Raw genomic sequence first — 16,705 nt, 5'->3', positions numbered from 1 at the left:
ATTAAAACAATAAACAATTATGAGGCATTGGTTTATACCATGTATCAGCAAGCCACAGCCCATGGGCGAAATCCAGTCTATTGCTTATTTTTGTAAATAAAGTTTTATTGGAACACAGCCACAGCCATTTATTTACATCTTGTCTCTGGCTGCTTTCATGCTATATGGCAGAGCTGAGTAATTGTAACAGAGACCATATGGCCCACAAAGCCTAAAATATTTACTATCTGGTCCTTTACAGCAAAGATTGCCAAACCCTGGTCTCTGCTTTTAATTGTCAATGCCTTAAAATATGTGTTAGTTTTCTATTGCCACTGTAATAAATTACTGCAAAACTAAGTCACTCAAAACAACACAAATTTATTATCTTATAATTCTGGAGGTCAGAAGCCCTAAAATCAAGGTGTCAGCAGGTCTGTATTCTGTCTGGAAGTTCTAAGGGAGAATTCAGTTCCTAGCATCTAGAGGCCACCTGCATTCTTTGGCTTATGGCCCCATCCTCCACCTTCAAAGCCAGCATTTCAATCTCTCTCTGCTTCTGTTGTCATGAAGCCTTCTTTTCTTCTCTGCTTTTGCCATTACATCTTCTTCTTAGAGACTGATTGTCTTGCTTCTGTCTTATAAGGATCCTTGTTATTACACTGGATCCAGTCAGACTAATCCAGAATAATCTCCCCATCTTAAGATCCTGAACTTAATCATACCCACAAAGTCCCTTTTACTGCATAACTTAGCATATCATAGGTTCCAGGAATTATGATGGGGACACCTTTCAGAGGACATTATTTGGCATACCACAATATGTAAAATAATTTATTTTCCAAAGAGAGTGTAGGTGCTTGAAAAGAGACCCAAAGGTGGCTACATGTAAAATATTATATAGACTTTTTAAAAAGATTTTTTTGATGTGGACCATTTTTAGTCTTTTATTGAATTTGTTACAATATTGCTTCTGTTTTACGTTTTTGGTTGCAAGGCATGTGGGATCCTAGCTCCCCCACCAGGGATCATACCCACACCCTCTGCATTGGAAGGCAAAGACTCAACCACTGCACCGACAGGGAAGTCCCTAACACAGACTTTTTAACATCCACCCAACTTCCTCCACATTTCTTAATGTTTCTTTCTCAAACCCTTCCCTCTGAATCTTGACCTCATTTCATCACTGTGTATTGCTATCTCAGAAAACAACTGAGGAAAGACATGTTCTTGCATCTGAAACCTCACATTCTTTGATTCAGAACAACAAAAGCTTTATTAAAATTTAAATGTACAATCTTCTCACAAGTTTTATCACCAAAAAATAATGCTACTGGTATGTTTATCATCCTAATTTAGAGGAGACAAAACCTTCATTCACATATACCTAAAAGACAGGATAGGAAATAATGAATGCCATCAAAAAGGTAGGGGTAATCTTGCATGCATGCTTTGAAGATGGAGAAGTTGGACTTAGGAAGGAAGATGGCAGGAAAATCTTTACATAATGGTTTCACTAGAGAAGGGTTGAAAGAAAAGCATAAGAAGAGACATGTGTGGGGATGCACCAAAGGGTACCTGTGGGGAGAAGCAAATCCTACAAGTTAGATAGGTCACAGGTTATGTGATGGTGAGTGGCAAACAGAATGTGGAAAACCTCAAATTCTAGACTAGAGAATTTAGACAACTTATAGATGCTGAAGGTTTCTGGTCTGAGTAGATGCTGGACCAGAGCTGTATTGATGGGATATTAGTCTCGTCAAATTTTAGAGGAAAAGGGCAGGTGAGATGACATAAAAGGGAATAGTTTTCCTCCCACCCCATCCCAAATGAGGAGAGAATGTCATGTGACAACGGGGGTAGGGATTGAAGTGCTGCAGCTGAAGTTGACACCTGAGGCTGCCAGAAGCTTCAAGATTCTCCTCTACAGATTTTAGAGGAAGCATGGCTCTGCAGACACCTTGATTTCAGATTTCTATCCTCCAGAGCTGTGAGACAATAAATTTCTGTGCTTTAAGCAACCTAGTTCGTGATACTTTGTTACAGCAGCCCAAAGAAACTAATATAACACCTCATGCTCAAAATAAAAATAATCATTCAATAAATATTTATTGGCCACCTACTGTGTGTCAGGTACCATTCTAGGTGCTAAAGCTATAGTAAACAAAACTGAAAAAAAAAAAAAACTAGCTTAGCTCCTACTGGGGAAAAGATAGATAACACACAAACTCTTAAGGTTTCATATGGTGATATCTATATGGAAAAAAATTAAAGCAAGCAAGAGAGTGTGTGTGGTGCTCACTTCAGCAGCACATATACTAAAATGGGAACACAGAAGATTAGCATGGCCTCTGTGCAAGGATGACGCACAAATTCAGGAAGCGTTCCATATTTTTATAATATATTAACCCATATATATATGGAATCTAGAAAAACGGTATAGGTGATCTTATTTGCAAAGCAGAAACAGAGACACAGACATAGGGAAGAAACGTATGGATACCAAGGGGGAAAGGGGGTGTGGGATGACTTGGGAGATTGGGATTGGCATATATACACTACTATGTATAAAACAGATAACTAATGAGAACCTACTGTATAGCACAGGGAACTCTACTTGGTGCTCCATGGTGACCTAAATGGGAAGGAAATCCAAAAAAAGAGGGAATATATGTATACGAATGGCTGATTCACTTTGCTGTACAGCAGAAACTGACAGCAGTGTAAAGCAACTATACTCCAATTAAAAAAAAAAAGTGTGTGTGTGTGGGCCCGTGCACAAATGGGTGCATATGAGAGCTCAATTTAAGATAACGGGGTCTAAAAAGTCCTCACTGTGAATGAACACCTGAGTATGTGAGGGGTGAGTAGTCATCAGGGGATAGAGGATTCCTGGCAGAGGGGTCAGCAAGTGCAAAGGCCCTGAGGTCGCAACATTCCTGGTGTACTCCAGGATAAGCAAGGGGGTGAGAGCGTGGATGGAGCAGAATGTGCAAGAGGAAAACTGGTCAAAGTTGAGAGCAAAGAGTCAAAAAAGGTGTGGGTGGCTGGACTGTGTGTAGACCCTTGTCTATACTGCAAGAACACTGGCTCTACTCTGAGTGGGTCCAGGAGCATCGAAGGGCTTTCAACAGAGGACTGCCATGATCCAACTCACTCTGTAACTGGATCACCTTGATTGTTTTGTTGAGTGTAGGTTAAACAGGGTCACAGTGGAAGCACAGAGATACCACTTGGGAGGTTAGAGCAATAATCGGGATGAGAGATGATGGTGGCTTAGAGCAGGGTGGCCGCAATGGACATGATAAGAAATGCCCTGACTCTGTATATTTTGAAGGTAGACGCGAGAATGTTTGCATCTTTAATGATGTCTTTGGGACCACAATGTAATGTCTTAACTTCCCAACTAGATTGTGAGTTCCTTGTGGGCAGGACCCAGGTCTTATGTGTCTCCAGGGACTTCTCCAGTCTTGGCTCTGGCATCTTACAGACAGCAGGTGCTGCATTTAAGACACATTCTTGATCTTTCAATGAGAAGGAACTAACTTCTTAGTTCCAGAGACCCACCAATGTCATGTGAGTATGATTCCAGAACACTTGCCATTTGAGTCAATGACCAACTATGTGAGAAAATGTTTCCTGGGACAACTCCAAACTTTATCCCTTGCCAACAACCCTCCAACACATAACTTTACTGCTGTAAATTCAGCTATATTCAAATATTCCAATAGTGTGTTATTAAGCCTTGGGCATTTTTAAATTCCATAAATTTTACTTAAAGTGCTCTTCTGGTCTGAAAACAAAGAAAACCCGAAAGAAAAAGATATAAGTTGGAGGATTCATGTGAATAGGACCGAGAATAAAAGCACATTTGATTATTGGCACAAGTGTCTTGAAGCAAAAGAGGAAAAAAAAGGACTGTTTCCTTCTGAAGATACTGTCTCAGAGATTTATACAAGTGTTCAGGGGATCCGATAACTGACTGTTCATTCCCTAAAGCAAAAATTAACTGGCAAAGAGAAGTCTTCAGCATCGAGATGTCAGGCAATGTGCTATTGGCATCAGAAGCTACATGTGGCACTCCAGTTCAGCTCCTTGCGTGGCAGCGTTTGTAATTTCTAGCTACAGTAACTGAAAGTTTATTTGGATTGCTAATTTTTCAGGTAAAGGAATGCTCGGGTTGATTAGTAGTGAAAATTAGGTAAGGGCACCCTTCCGCACCTGCTAAGGCACGTGACAGAGAGTGGACCCAGTACTCCAGTGGGATTCAGCACATGTGGTTTTCATTTGGAAACGAACCTACTTGTTTTACAGGTATGTGCCTCTGTTCCATTAGCTGAGAAATGGGAACCAGGTGATAGTCTGAACCCTTCCTCATCTCTAGAGATGGGGCTATCTGTATAAGCACCTCAGTGAGCAGACGACACTGGGAAAGGATGGGTAGCTCTGTGATTTGTCTTCCGAGGTCAAACTGATGTTCTTCTGATTCGAAACCAGGGCAGACAGGTTATCATGCCTAATCAGACACCAACGCAGCCCCTGGGCATGAAGAGATTTAGAATGGAGAGAGAAACGGCAAGTAGAAAAGCATTTTAGGTCTTTCGGGAAATACATATCCAAAGCTTGGCAGAGAAATACAAATAAAAATAGTTGTCGGCCAGTTTAGGAAGACGGCAAGATAAAGCAGAAAAACAAAAAGAGAGGAGGTGTTGATACAGAGGTGGGACAGGAAATAAGGTAAAGGGAGAGAGCTGAAAGAAGAGGAAAGACACAGGGTGGAGAGAGGGAAGGTTGGAGACACATAGAGAAGAACTTCCTGACACTACTCCTGGCTACTTAACACAATCCCACAGTGGCTAAAGCAAGCTCTCCCATGAAGACGGAAGGACATGTAGGTGCTTCAAGAAACCCTGAAGTTTTGGGCATAGGAACTCGCCTGACTCATCCAGCTCAGATGGAAAAACATCCTTGTGGTCTGTAATTTACACTTTTGTCCTCTGTAGAACTTTCAGAGTAGGTGCTCAACAATTATTTGTTGAAGGTGATTGAACAGTAAATATTCCAACACAGTACTTGAAGAGCAAGACAGACCCCTGGTTTGTCCTCTGGAAATTCTGTACGGGAGGGAAAAGTAGTATAGCCCTTTGAGGAGGGCAACACACTGAGGTGAAAATAGTATGAGAAGAAGTCAATGTCCGATGGTGGGAGTGGTCAGGAAAAATATTTGGGCTAAGAAAGGTTGCATGATCACAGCACTGGATGGTGGATAGGAAGACATATTCTACACCCCTCCCACAAACACACTTTATATGGTTTATAGACAGATCTAGGAAACAAACAATAAAACCCATTTCTGTAACTGGTTTCTGTCTAACCTTCTGACTCCTACTGCATTATATTCCCGGGAAAAATTTCCTAACAGATCCAACCAGTAGGTTTTAATGTTGAAGGTTCTAGACAATCACAGGTCAACCCTTCCTTCTCACAACTGCTTAGTCCTTCTTTGTGACAACATTCTTGGAACTCTGTCGTCACACAGCAGCCTTCTGGGGCTCTGTGCCTCTTCTGATTCCAAAGTGTTTGGGGAATCACAAAGAGTCTTCCTATTCCTCATGAAGCTCCTGGCTTCATCCTGGCAAATGCAAAGAGCTGGTCGACTTCTTTTGCCTTGGATCCCTTTGTACAGAAATAGAGCCAAATGGCAACATCCCTGAGTAAGTGTCACCAACAAGCATGTAGTGTGTTCATCCTGAGTACATACAGTTTAAAAACATTAGATTTTTATTCTTTAGATTTTTTTCAAACTATATAGATTCTTTACTAAAAATGAAAGCTACTTATAATGAGATATGTGCACAGAGAAAAACAAAGGTTTTTGTGCCCAGGAGCCCTACAGGGTCCTGCTTGGTATTAATAGGAATCCTGATCATCTAGCATCTTATCGTCCTAGTAAAAAAAAATGTTTCTATCTCATGACATTACTTGAAAATCTGAGGGAGATATCTCATGAAAACAAATTCTATTGCCTGATTCACATGCAAATTGGAACCTGATCTACAAATGCCCTATAACCAATAATCCCCCCCATTCCTTTCTTCTTCCTCCTCCTTCCTGTAGGAATGCAGACTCATTTTTACTGATGTACTGATAGATATATAATAATATTGGAAAGGAAGCCACATCTTCAGAGATTTGTAGGACTTAGAATATGGTAGGTAGCAGACAGCGAGAGTCTAAAGGTTGAAAAGCAGCTGATGAGAGAGACCAGGTTAGGAGACTGAAAGGAGGGTGGGCTGGAGCAGAAAGGTGGGAGATGACAGGATAAACTAGGGCAGGTGAGAGAGGGAACTAAAGAAGTGAGTCCAGGTCAGGAAGAGTGAATGCATGTGGACAGGGGTCCTAGGGCAAGTAGAGAGAGTATAAGCCCAGTAAGAGTGAAAGACTGGGTAAAATAAGACTGGGTAAAATAATGGGGCATGAGAAAAGTGCTTTCCTGGGTTCACTGCCCCAGGTAGATGTTCTGTAAACTGAAGGTTTGAATTTTAGTATGCCCAGCTGGTCCTCCATCGCTGTGCCCTCAGCATGTCAGAGATTCCCGCGTCTATATCATCAGCTCAGAGGCCTCCTCTGAGATCCGCATTCACAGTCTAGTTCCATGCTCTGCCCTGACATCTCTGAGTTTATCTGGCAGACATCTCCAGCTTAACCTGTCCACCACTGAATCCATGCTTCCCCACCCCAGATCTGTCTCCTTGCACCAGTATTTTCCATCTCAGTAAAGAGCACTACTCTCTCCCATGAATTCAACCAGGAGCCTGGGAGAATTCCTCCTTCCTTCCTTCTCCCTTAACCCTCTTCTACTTTTTTCCAACAGTAAATTCTTTAATTCAACCTCAAACCTTTCTGCACCTCGTGTTCATCACTGCTGCTACCTGATGAATGGAATACTGCCTGCCATATCAGTAAACAAAAGATGTCACAGTCATCAGTGACTGCAGCCACTGCCAACAGTGAGCTGGTGAGCTCTGAGGGGACTCAGGAAGGAAAAGAACACCTGCCATCTAGCAGCCACCAGACTGCAGTCACTCCCCACAGAGCCCTGAGGAAACGCAGGATGTGAAAAGAGAACACTGGCCCCAGAGAGCTAAGGTGCATATTAAAGGAACAATTTCAGGGAGCCCAGACTCTTGCATCTTCCCATACATAGAAAAGCGCCATGTTCCTTAACCTGAGATACCTAGGCTTCCTTAATTAACAATAATCTTTGATGTTCAGACTACCTGCCCTTTGCTGCAAAACTATATATCCTGGCCCTCCCCCTTACCTCCTCGGAGCAGTTCTCCCAGGGTTACCTGAGACGCTGCCTCCCGGGCTTGAAGTCCTAAAAATTCTCACCAAATAAAACATAACTCTCAACTTTTAGGTTGTGCGTATATTGTTTAGTCAACATATCTTAATCAAGTTCACCATCATTCCTTTGATGAACTATTAAACACCCACTTCCACTCTTCTGCACCGAATCCATTCTCCACTTTTGAGCAAGGATGAATGTCTTAAAATGTCATTGTATCATGTTCATCATGGCACATTTGTTTACCATGTCCTCCTGTTCAAAATCCTTCAGTACCTGCCTCTTTCTTTATTCCCATAGAGAACAGCTCTCTTGGTGACTGAATTCCATGCTGCCACAGGGCCTTTGCACACATACTTCTGCCTGGGATGCTTTTCACAGAACTGACTCCTTCTCACCCTTTAAGTTCATCTTAAAGGTTCCATTCTTATAGTTTATCCTTTCTGGAGTAGCTATTCTCTGTTATTCTCTATCGCAATGTCCCATTTTTCCCTTCAAAAATTAACATTTTATTTATTACTTTTTTCCCCGTTAGATTATGAGTTCAATTTGGGCAAGACCTACGACTCTTTTCTTCACTATTGACTCACCAGCACCGGATATACTGCCTGGAACATAAAGGCACTCAAAGATTTATTCAATATATAAGGAAGTAAAAATAATCCAACAATGTCAAAGTCTTTTGGGGGTAATGCATGTTATATATTATTTTCTGATTTTGAATATCTAGAACAATTTTTATGTTACCATTTTGACAATTAAAATATGAATGTCTGGTGATTATTTACCATTGTGGTACCTAATTAGTACTGCTCTTTAATATTTTGCCAAGCTGCCTCCCAAACAAGACTTGAATGACAAGGACCAAATCCCTAAGTCCATTCATTCACTCAACAAATGAGACGCAGACACCGTTCTAGGGGCTATAGCTACAGAGATGTACAAAACAAGCATGGTTCTCATCCTCCAGTGGACATGGGTTACCCTCACATTTATTAATTTAATCTATTTGGCAACCTCATGCATCAAGCTCTGTTGACGACAAAAGGTAGATAACAATAAACAGGAATTCCTGCCCTCGTGAGTTCACATTCTTGTGTACATGACCTTAAGTGTGTACATTACAGTACTTAGCCTCTAACGCTGCGATTGTTAATATGTATTTAAGGATTTTACGTCAAAATATGTTAAGTTGGGAAGGAGTTAGATAATTACGTGTTTATGAAAATTCAATGCACTTCTCCTTCAATCAAAGAGAAGGCAGCCAAATAAATAAATAAAATATTAATTAAATAAATAATTTTAAAAAAGAAAAAGAAAATGCAAAATCAGAGGTGGGGCAGCCCTGAAGCTCTGATTACCATGATTCTTTTTAACCCATTTGAACCGGTAAAAATTGCCCACATCATTTTTTTTTTTTTTTACCCAAACCACCCTATCAATCTGAATGAACTGTCTATGCACAGATTCCATCTTAAGATAGAGAAAAAGAATGTCTGGGGTTGAGAAACTAGGTAAGACAAAGGAGACGGACTAAACCCAAGCCTGCCCTTCAAGAGCTCTGGTAACGGACACCACATTTCAGACATGTGATTTCATTCACAAAGCATTTTAAGTAGTTTAATATGGTGCACTGTCAGATGACAAAGAGCATTCTGGATTTAAAAAAATAAATAAAAACATGCAGTGTAGTCTCCAGCAGAATTTAACTCCAACTAAGGGATGAAACAGAAGAAATGCTGTTATGTCTTGACTTGGACATGACTGATGGAGATGGAAAACTGTCAGAGGATTTGAATCTAATTCTTGGATTTGATATCACCACAAGGAGTTCTGCATTATAGCTATTTTCTGTAATTGTCTTTCAGAATCCCTATGTTGAATGCAAAGATTCTACCTCAATAATCTCAGAAGAAAACTTTTTTACCTCAAAGAATTGTCTTACATTCAAAGGTCAAAATAAATATGTTACTGTTTTATAGTTTCTGTAACTAACACACCGAGAAAGAAAGAAAGAAAGAAAGGAAGAGAGAGAGAGAAAGGAAGGAAGGAAGAAAGAAAGAAGGAAGGAAGGAGAAAGAGAGAAAAGAAGGAAGGAAGGAAAAAAAGAGTTTTGCCATTGAATTACAGAACTTAGAGTCTTTGTTGTTTTTATTTTTAAAGAGATGTGCAATTTATTTGTTTATTTTTTTAATTAATTGATTAATTTATTTTTAATTTTTCGGCCATACCCCAAGGTACGTGGGATCTTAGTTCCCCAACCAGGGATCCATCCCACGACCCTTGCTTTGAAAGGTGGAGTCTTAACCACTGGACCACCGGAGAAGTCCCAGAACTTGGAGTCTTTTCATACCAAAGTTAGAGAGGTCATCATGCCAATTCCTCATTTTATAAATAAGGGAACTGAGATCCCGAGAGACTGAAGGATTTCCCTAAGTCACCAAGTTCATGAGCAGCACAAGCAAGATTTAAATCGGATGACCTGAAGGGTAAACTCTTCACCCTTCCAGAAAGAGCTGCTATCTTCCTCATCTTCCTCCTCTAGGTTAACCCTTCTCAGTGGACTCCCAGCACATTTTGCCCCTCCACCCTGAACCAGCAGGAGCCGCAGAAAGAGCAGGAACCCAGGGCACTGAAGGACAAAGAACACAGAGGAGTCAAGTTGCACTGAGACGCCAGCCTACTCCTCAGGGCTGACACTTAGGACCTGCCACGGCCGGAGTGTGACCTTGTTTATCTGCTCTGCTCAATATTAGCTGGTTGTATCCTTGTGTTCTGGGGGAAAATATAATTGCATTTGTTCCTGTGTATCTTTAGTCTATGAATGCTATATATTTTTTGAATTATAGTGAGGTCACTGACACTTAGGAGACTGAAATGCACATTAAATTTTATTATTTAAAAAATTACATTATTGGGACTTCCCTGGTGGCACAGTGGTTAAGAATCTGTCTGCCAATTCAGGGGACACAGGTTCGATCCCTGGTCCAGGAAGATCCCACATGCCGTGGAGCAACTAAGCCCGTGCACCACAACTACTGAGTCTGCACTCTAGGGGCCATGCTCCACAACAAAGAGAAGCCACTGCAAAGAGAAGCCTGTGTACCACAACGAAGAGTAGCCCCCTTTTTGCTGCAACTAGAGAAAAGCCCACATGCAGCAGTGAAGATCCAACACAGCCAAAAATAAATAAATAAAAGAAATAATTTTTTTAAAGAAATAAAATATTATATTATTAAAAATAAAATTCTAACACTCCACTTTTGAATCAAATGGGTCACATCTTTCAAAATCAGCACCTATTTTTATTATCTAGTTTCTGGCCTCAGCACTCTACCAAAACTTTTTTGACCTTATGAAATTCATAAGACACACAATCTATTGAAGAAGCATTATAACTGCTATCAAGTTAGAAGTTATTTTAGGAAGACTGTGCCTAAAATTGACAAGTTAATATGTGTGGCTGTGCAAGGTGTATCACATTAGTCCACAAACCCTGACTTTTCATTTAGACCATTCAACGCTTTGCTGAATTACTTTTGCTTATTTTCAGTTCCAAGTTGTTTCATGTATATACAAAAAGTGAAGCAATAACTGTCCATATGTTGGATCCATGAGCAGAGAAAGAACTTCTCAAAAGTTAAATAATGCAAATTTTGTCAATATCATTTGATACTTCAAATGCAAAATAAAGTTAATTCCAATAATAACTTTGTTTTCTTCATCCAGTGCATAGAATCAAAGTAAATTTTGGGAAATTCATTCTGTTAAAGGTGAAACATCTGACATTACTGTGAAGGACCCCTGTAAACTCAATTTAAAAATTCAACACTGTAGGTGAGGGGAAGGGGAAGGGGGAGGGGGAGGGTGCTGGGTGAAATAGGTGAAGGGAATTAAGAGGTAGAAACTTCCAGTTATACGTAAATCTTGGAGATATAATTTCAGCATAGGGAATATAATCAATAATATTGTAATAACTTTGTATGGTGACAGATGGTTACTGGACTTACTGTGGTGATCATAATGTATGTAAATGTCAAACTACTATGATGAACACCTGACACTAATATAGTATTGTATGTCAACTACACTTAAAATTAAAAATTTTTAATAAAAATATAGTCTATGGGGCTTCCCTGGTGGCACAGTGGTTGGGAGTCTGCCTGCTGATGTGGGGGACGTGGGTTCGTGCCCCGGTCTGGGAGGATCCCACATGCCGCAGAGCGGCTGGGCCCCTGAGCCATAGCCGCTGAGCCTGCACGTCCGGAGCCTGTGCTCTGCAGTGGGAGAGGCCACAGCAGTGAGGGGCCCGTGTACCGCAAAAAAAAAAAAAAAAAAAAAAAGGCTATGAAAAAATTAACATTGTAAATAAAATGTGAAAACATTCAGTCTGAAATAGTTATGTATTTAAATACTAAACATTAGAATTAAGAATAAATTCTATTTAGCAAAATTTGCTCCAAACTTAGCAGGTACCTAAGAAACTGTAAAGAGTATTTTCTTATTTATAAATATTTTGATCTACAGAGAAGACTGAATTGGAAATGTCAATAATTTCCAATTTGTTAAGCATAAAATGCAACCTTGAAGATGAGTGCAGGCAACTTTATTTAAAACAAAAGAAGAAAAAGAAGACCCTATTGAAAAAAGTATGTTCTATAAAATACCAGTGACTTGGTATTGGAGAAAGTACATGTAGAAAGAAGCAGAATGAGACCACTTAGAGATGGAGAGAGCCAGATGTGGAGTGGCTACTGTTGAGACCAGACACCCTCTGCATTTTGTTTCTCTGAAAATCCCACATGTCTTTCAATGACCCCATTTTTATTTGAGCTCATCTGAGTGGACCTGGTCTTTGCAAACCAAAGACCTGATTTCTTTACTTCTCAATAACGACTGCCTCTGTTCTCCACTGCACAGCCCTCCTTTCTTTAAGGTCGTATTTTCACAATGCTGTGTTTCTTCATCTACTTAACTAACTTCCTCCCAACCTGTGAGTCTTTAAAGCAAAACCCACACTGTCAGCACAATGTCTGATACATAGAAATGTTCAGTAAATACATGGTGAATGAATAAATATTCTAAAGACCAAGAGTATCTTCATTATAATTGTCCATTTCACGAGGAGTGTCTTACAGGCCATGGATTTCTTATTTTCTTCCTTATGCATTAGTTTTTGCATTTTGCTCTTTTATTGCATTATACTATTTATCATATTTGAAAAATATTTTTACGTTAATTAATTAGTACACCAGTGAAAGAACTGAAGCATGACGATGAAGACGAAACCAATACAACATTGTATATCAAATATACTTCAATTTAAAAAATAAATTAATTTTTTAAAATACAGTTTCTAAACTTAAAAAAAAAAAAAAAAAGATGAGCTGCAGCCAAAAGGAAACCATTACAACAAAGTGAGAAAACCCAATGACTTGATGATGAACAGCCGGTTAATTCTGAGACTGAACTATAATATATATGTTACTCTTTGCCTGAAGCTACTGTTTTCCAGTGAAGGTCTAAATATTTATGTGGAATACCATAGCTGGTCTTTGGACTATTTGGCATGTGTGTGTTATTCAGCTTAGATTCTCCTGCTTCTCTTTGATAACTATTGATGCAGAGACACGAAGAATAGTGGATCTTTCAAGAAAATATGCAACCCTTCTCTAAGAATCTGGGAATCAAGGTTTCAGTCTCAGTGGAGGATAGAACCAAAAAGATACTACAAATAGGAATAGTTTTCCCATTCTATCGCCAATCTGACCCTGAGGAAAGTTCACAGACTCATCTGCATCCCGTTGCACTCTTCCTAAATCTAGATCTATGCATACCATATACAAACCTGTTTAAAATTTGCTAATTGATACTAAAAATGCTTTCTATGAGATAATGATTTAGGCAAAATACTTTATGCACCAGACGTGCCAAGAATCATCAAAAATCTGTACCTCACTTTATATGCCACATCACCAGAGAGGCAAATAAACATACTGGATGGAATTTTGCAAACTAAATGCAGATCAGTAACAATAACACTGTTACTGAAAAAAGTCCCTTTGGACCACAAGTATAAGTAAAAAAAACTGAAAGGAAACTATGAACTGAGTACAAATGATTCACATATCAACCACATTTGCTTTTTCAAAATGTGTTATTTGAAACAGCCGACATAATAAAAATTATAAATTCCACTCAACATGCAACTCAGTGATCCTGAGACACACTTGTTAATACTTAAATTGGTGTGACTTCACTTGCCAAAGAAAGGACTAAATACAAAACTCTAGATTGCAAGACACACACACATTCACATCCAATTGGTTATACAAGCAACCACTGGCAGACTCCACTTATTATCATACTTAAAGACATGCAATTTGAATTATCTTAGTCTCCAAAACAGAAAATTGGTTCCATGAAGAAGCCTACAATTACTTGGAAATGATCAGGGATTAACAATGTATATATTATTGAGTGTGTCTGCAGCAAAGAGCACTTTTAGCTTCAGTCCATCTATATTCTATCTGTATTCTATCCTGAAAGGAGGATTTTTAAACATGCAATTTTGATCAAATGCATGGCCTCCTGAAATCCTTAAAGGCCTGGGTGAGCTCATATTTGCATTTTGGTTCCACTTCAAGAAGAGCTTTTGCCACTATTAATGAAAAGAAAACAGTCATCATGGGAGTGAATGACCCAATTTTCCTCATTCCTTTGATAGTTAAAATAGTGCAAAAACAAAAACATCAAAACTGTGCTTAAGTTTATAAACAATTGCTGTTAAGAGGAGCTTTAATTTTCTTTAAAAGCATGGGGTGATCAGTTAAACAAGCATAATCTGTGAACACCACTTACCTGCCTCTGCCAGAATAGAGGAACACATGGTGGCAGTGCACTGTGAAGATATTACACGTGGCTACATGTGCTTATTGCATAAGCTTTACGTGGTCATAACTTATTTACCCAGTGCATTCATAAAACATCAATTTAATGAATGCTTCTGGTAGGGCTCCTCCACGTGGGTATTTCCTGCAGAGGGGTAATTAATACAGATTCTAAGGCACGATCTCATACTTCCTAAGTCAGACTCTGGAGGTCAGGTTAAAGAAACCTGTAATTTTAGCTTGTTTCTCAAGAGACCTTTAGAGAGTCATGCTGGACCAGTTACTGACTCTGATTTCAGAATCCCTGAACTATTCTAGCCACATCCCCTTCCTCCCTCTGTTGTGGGTTAAACTGAGTCTTCCAAAAAGATATGCTGAAGTCCTAACTTCCAGCACCTCAGAATGTGACCTGTATTTGGAAATAGGATTTTTGCAGAGGTAATTAGTTTAGTAAAGATGAGGTCATACTGGAGTAGAAAGATTCCTTAATCTAATATGACTGGTGTCTTTTAGCAAGAGGAAAGAGACACACAGGGTCAGTGTCATGGGTGACAGCAGAGAATGGAGTGACTGCAGCTACAGTCCAAGGAACACCAAGGATTGATGGCCACCACCAGAAGCCAGGAAGGGACAAGGATGTTTATTCTCTCCTGGGTGGACTACTACAGTTACCTTTTCATTCAAAGATGATCAGCGTGTGCTTTGAGGACACCTACCTTAGAACCAACTTGGGAGTGCTTAATGAAAGAAAAAAAAAACCCATGTTCCTGAGTTCCTCTGACCTAGTGTCTCAGAGCCTCCTGAAGGCAGAGTACAAGAATACACATTGTCTTCAAGTACACACGCAACATTCTCCAAGAGAGATCACATGCTGGACCACAAAGCAAGCCTCTGTAAATTTAAGAAAACTGAAATCATATCAAGCATCTTTTCAGACCATAATACTATGAGGCTAGAAATCAACTACAAGAAAAAAACTGCAAAAACCACAAACACATGAGGCCTAAACAATAAGCTACTAAACAACCATGGATCACTGAAGAAATCAAAGAGGAAATCAAAAAGTACCTAGAGATGAATGAAAGTGAAAACACAATGATCCAAAACCTATGGGATGCAGCAAAAGCAATTCTAAGAGGGACATTTATAGTGATTCAATCTTACCTCAGGAAACAAGAAAAAAAGTCTCAAATAAACAACCTAACCTTACACCTAAAGCAACTGGAGAAAAGAACAAACAAAACCCAAAGTTAGTAAAAGGAAAGAAATCATAAAGATCAGAGCAGAAATAAATGAAATAGACTATAAAAATAATACAAAAGATCAATGAAACTAAAAGCTGGTTCTTTGAAAAGACAAATGAAATTGATAAACCTTTAGCCAAACTCATCAAGAAAAAAGGAAGAGGGCCCAAATCAATAAAAACAGAAATGAAAAAAGAGAAGTTAAACACCACAGAAACGCAAAGGATCATAAGAGACTACTATGAACAACTATATGCCAATAAAATAGACAACTTAGAAGAAATGGACAAACTCTTAGAAAGGTAAAATCTCCTGACTGAACCAGGAAGAAATAGAAAATATGAGTGAACCAATTACAAGTACTGAAATTGAATCAGTAATTTAAAAACTCCCAAAAAGCAAAAGTCCAGGACCAGATGGCTTCACTGGTGAATTCTACCAAACATTTATAGAAGAATTAACACCAAACCTCTGAAAATATTTCAAAAAATTGCAGAGGAAGGAACATTTCCAATGTCATTCTATGAGATTACCATCACCCTGATACCAAAACCAGACAAGGATATCACAAAAAAAGAAAATTATAGTCCAATATCACTGATGAACACAGATGCAAAAATCCTCAACAAATACTAGCAAACTGAATGCAACAACACATTAAAATGAGCATACACCATGACCAAATGGGTTATCCCAGGGGTGCAAAGATTTTTCAATATCTGCAAATCAATCAATGTCACACACCACATTAACAAACTGAAGAATAAAAACCACATGATCATCTCAAAAGATGCAGAAATATCTTTTGATAAAATTCAACATCAATTTATGATAAAAAACTCTTCAGAAAGTGGGCATAGAGGGAAGCTACCTCAACATATTAAAGGCCATATATGACAGACCCACAGCTAACATCATACTCAATGGTTAAAAGCTGAAAGCATTTCCTCTAAGATCAGGAACAACACAAGGACGCCCACTCTCACCACTTTTATTCAATATAGTTTTGGAAGTACTAGACAGAGCAATTAGAGAAGAAAAAAATAAATAAAAGGAATCCAAATTGGAAAAGAAGAAGTAAAACTGTCACTGTTTGCAGATGACATGATACTATACATAGAAAATCCTAAAGACTACCAGAAAACTACTAGAGCTCATCAATGAATTTGGTAAAGTTGCTGGATATGAAATTAATATACAGAAATCTGTTGCATTTCTATACACTGACAACAAAATATCAG

General features: G+C 39.0%; 1 protein-coding gene and 1 non-coding gene across 3 annotated transcripts in view; one reads left to right on the top strand and one right to left on the bottom strand.

Moving 5' to 3' along the window:
* Positions 1–16,705, bottom strand: part of FBXL7 (F-box and leucine rich repeat protein 7) — a 442,109-nt gene that overhangs the window by 209,342 nt on the left and 216,062 nt on the right. The window lies entirely within an intron of this gene.
* On the top strand, positions 2,274–2,375 carry LOC132487248 (U6 spliceosomal RNA). The gene has a single exon (XR_009531546.1). It is a non-coding gene; the product is annotated as a U6 spliceosomal RNA (small nuclear RNA).

This window comes from Mesoplodon densirostris, chromosome 3 (genome assembly GCF_025265405.1).
Source record: "Mesoplodon densirostris isolate mMesDen1 chromosome 3, mMesDen1 primary haplotype, whole genome shotgun sequence".
NCBI lineage: Eukaryota > Metazoa > Chordata > Mammalia > Artiodactyla > Ziphiidae > Mesoplodon > Mesoplodon densirostris.
This window is presented reverse-complemented; position numbering and strand designations above follow the sequence as displayed.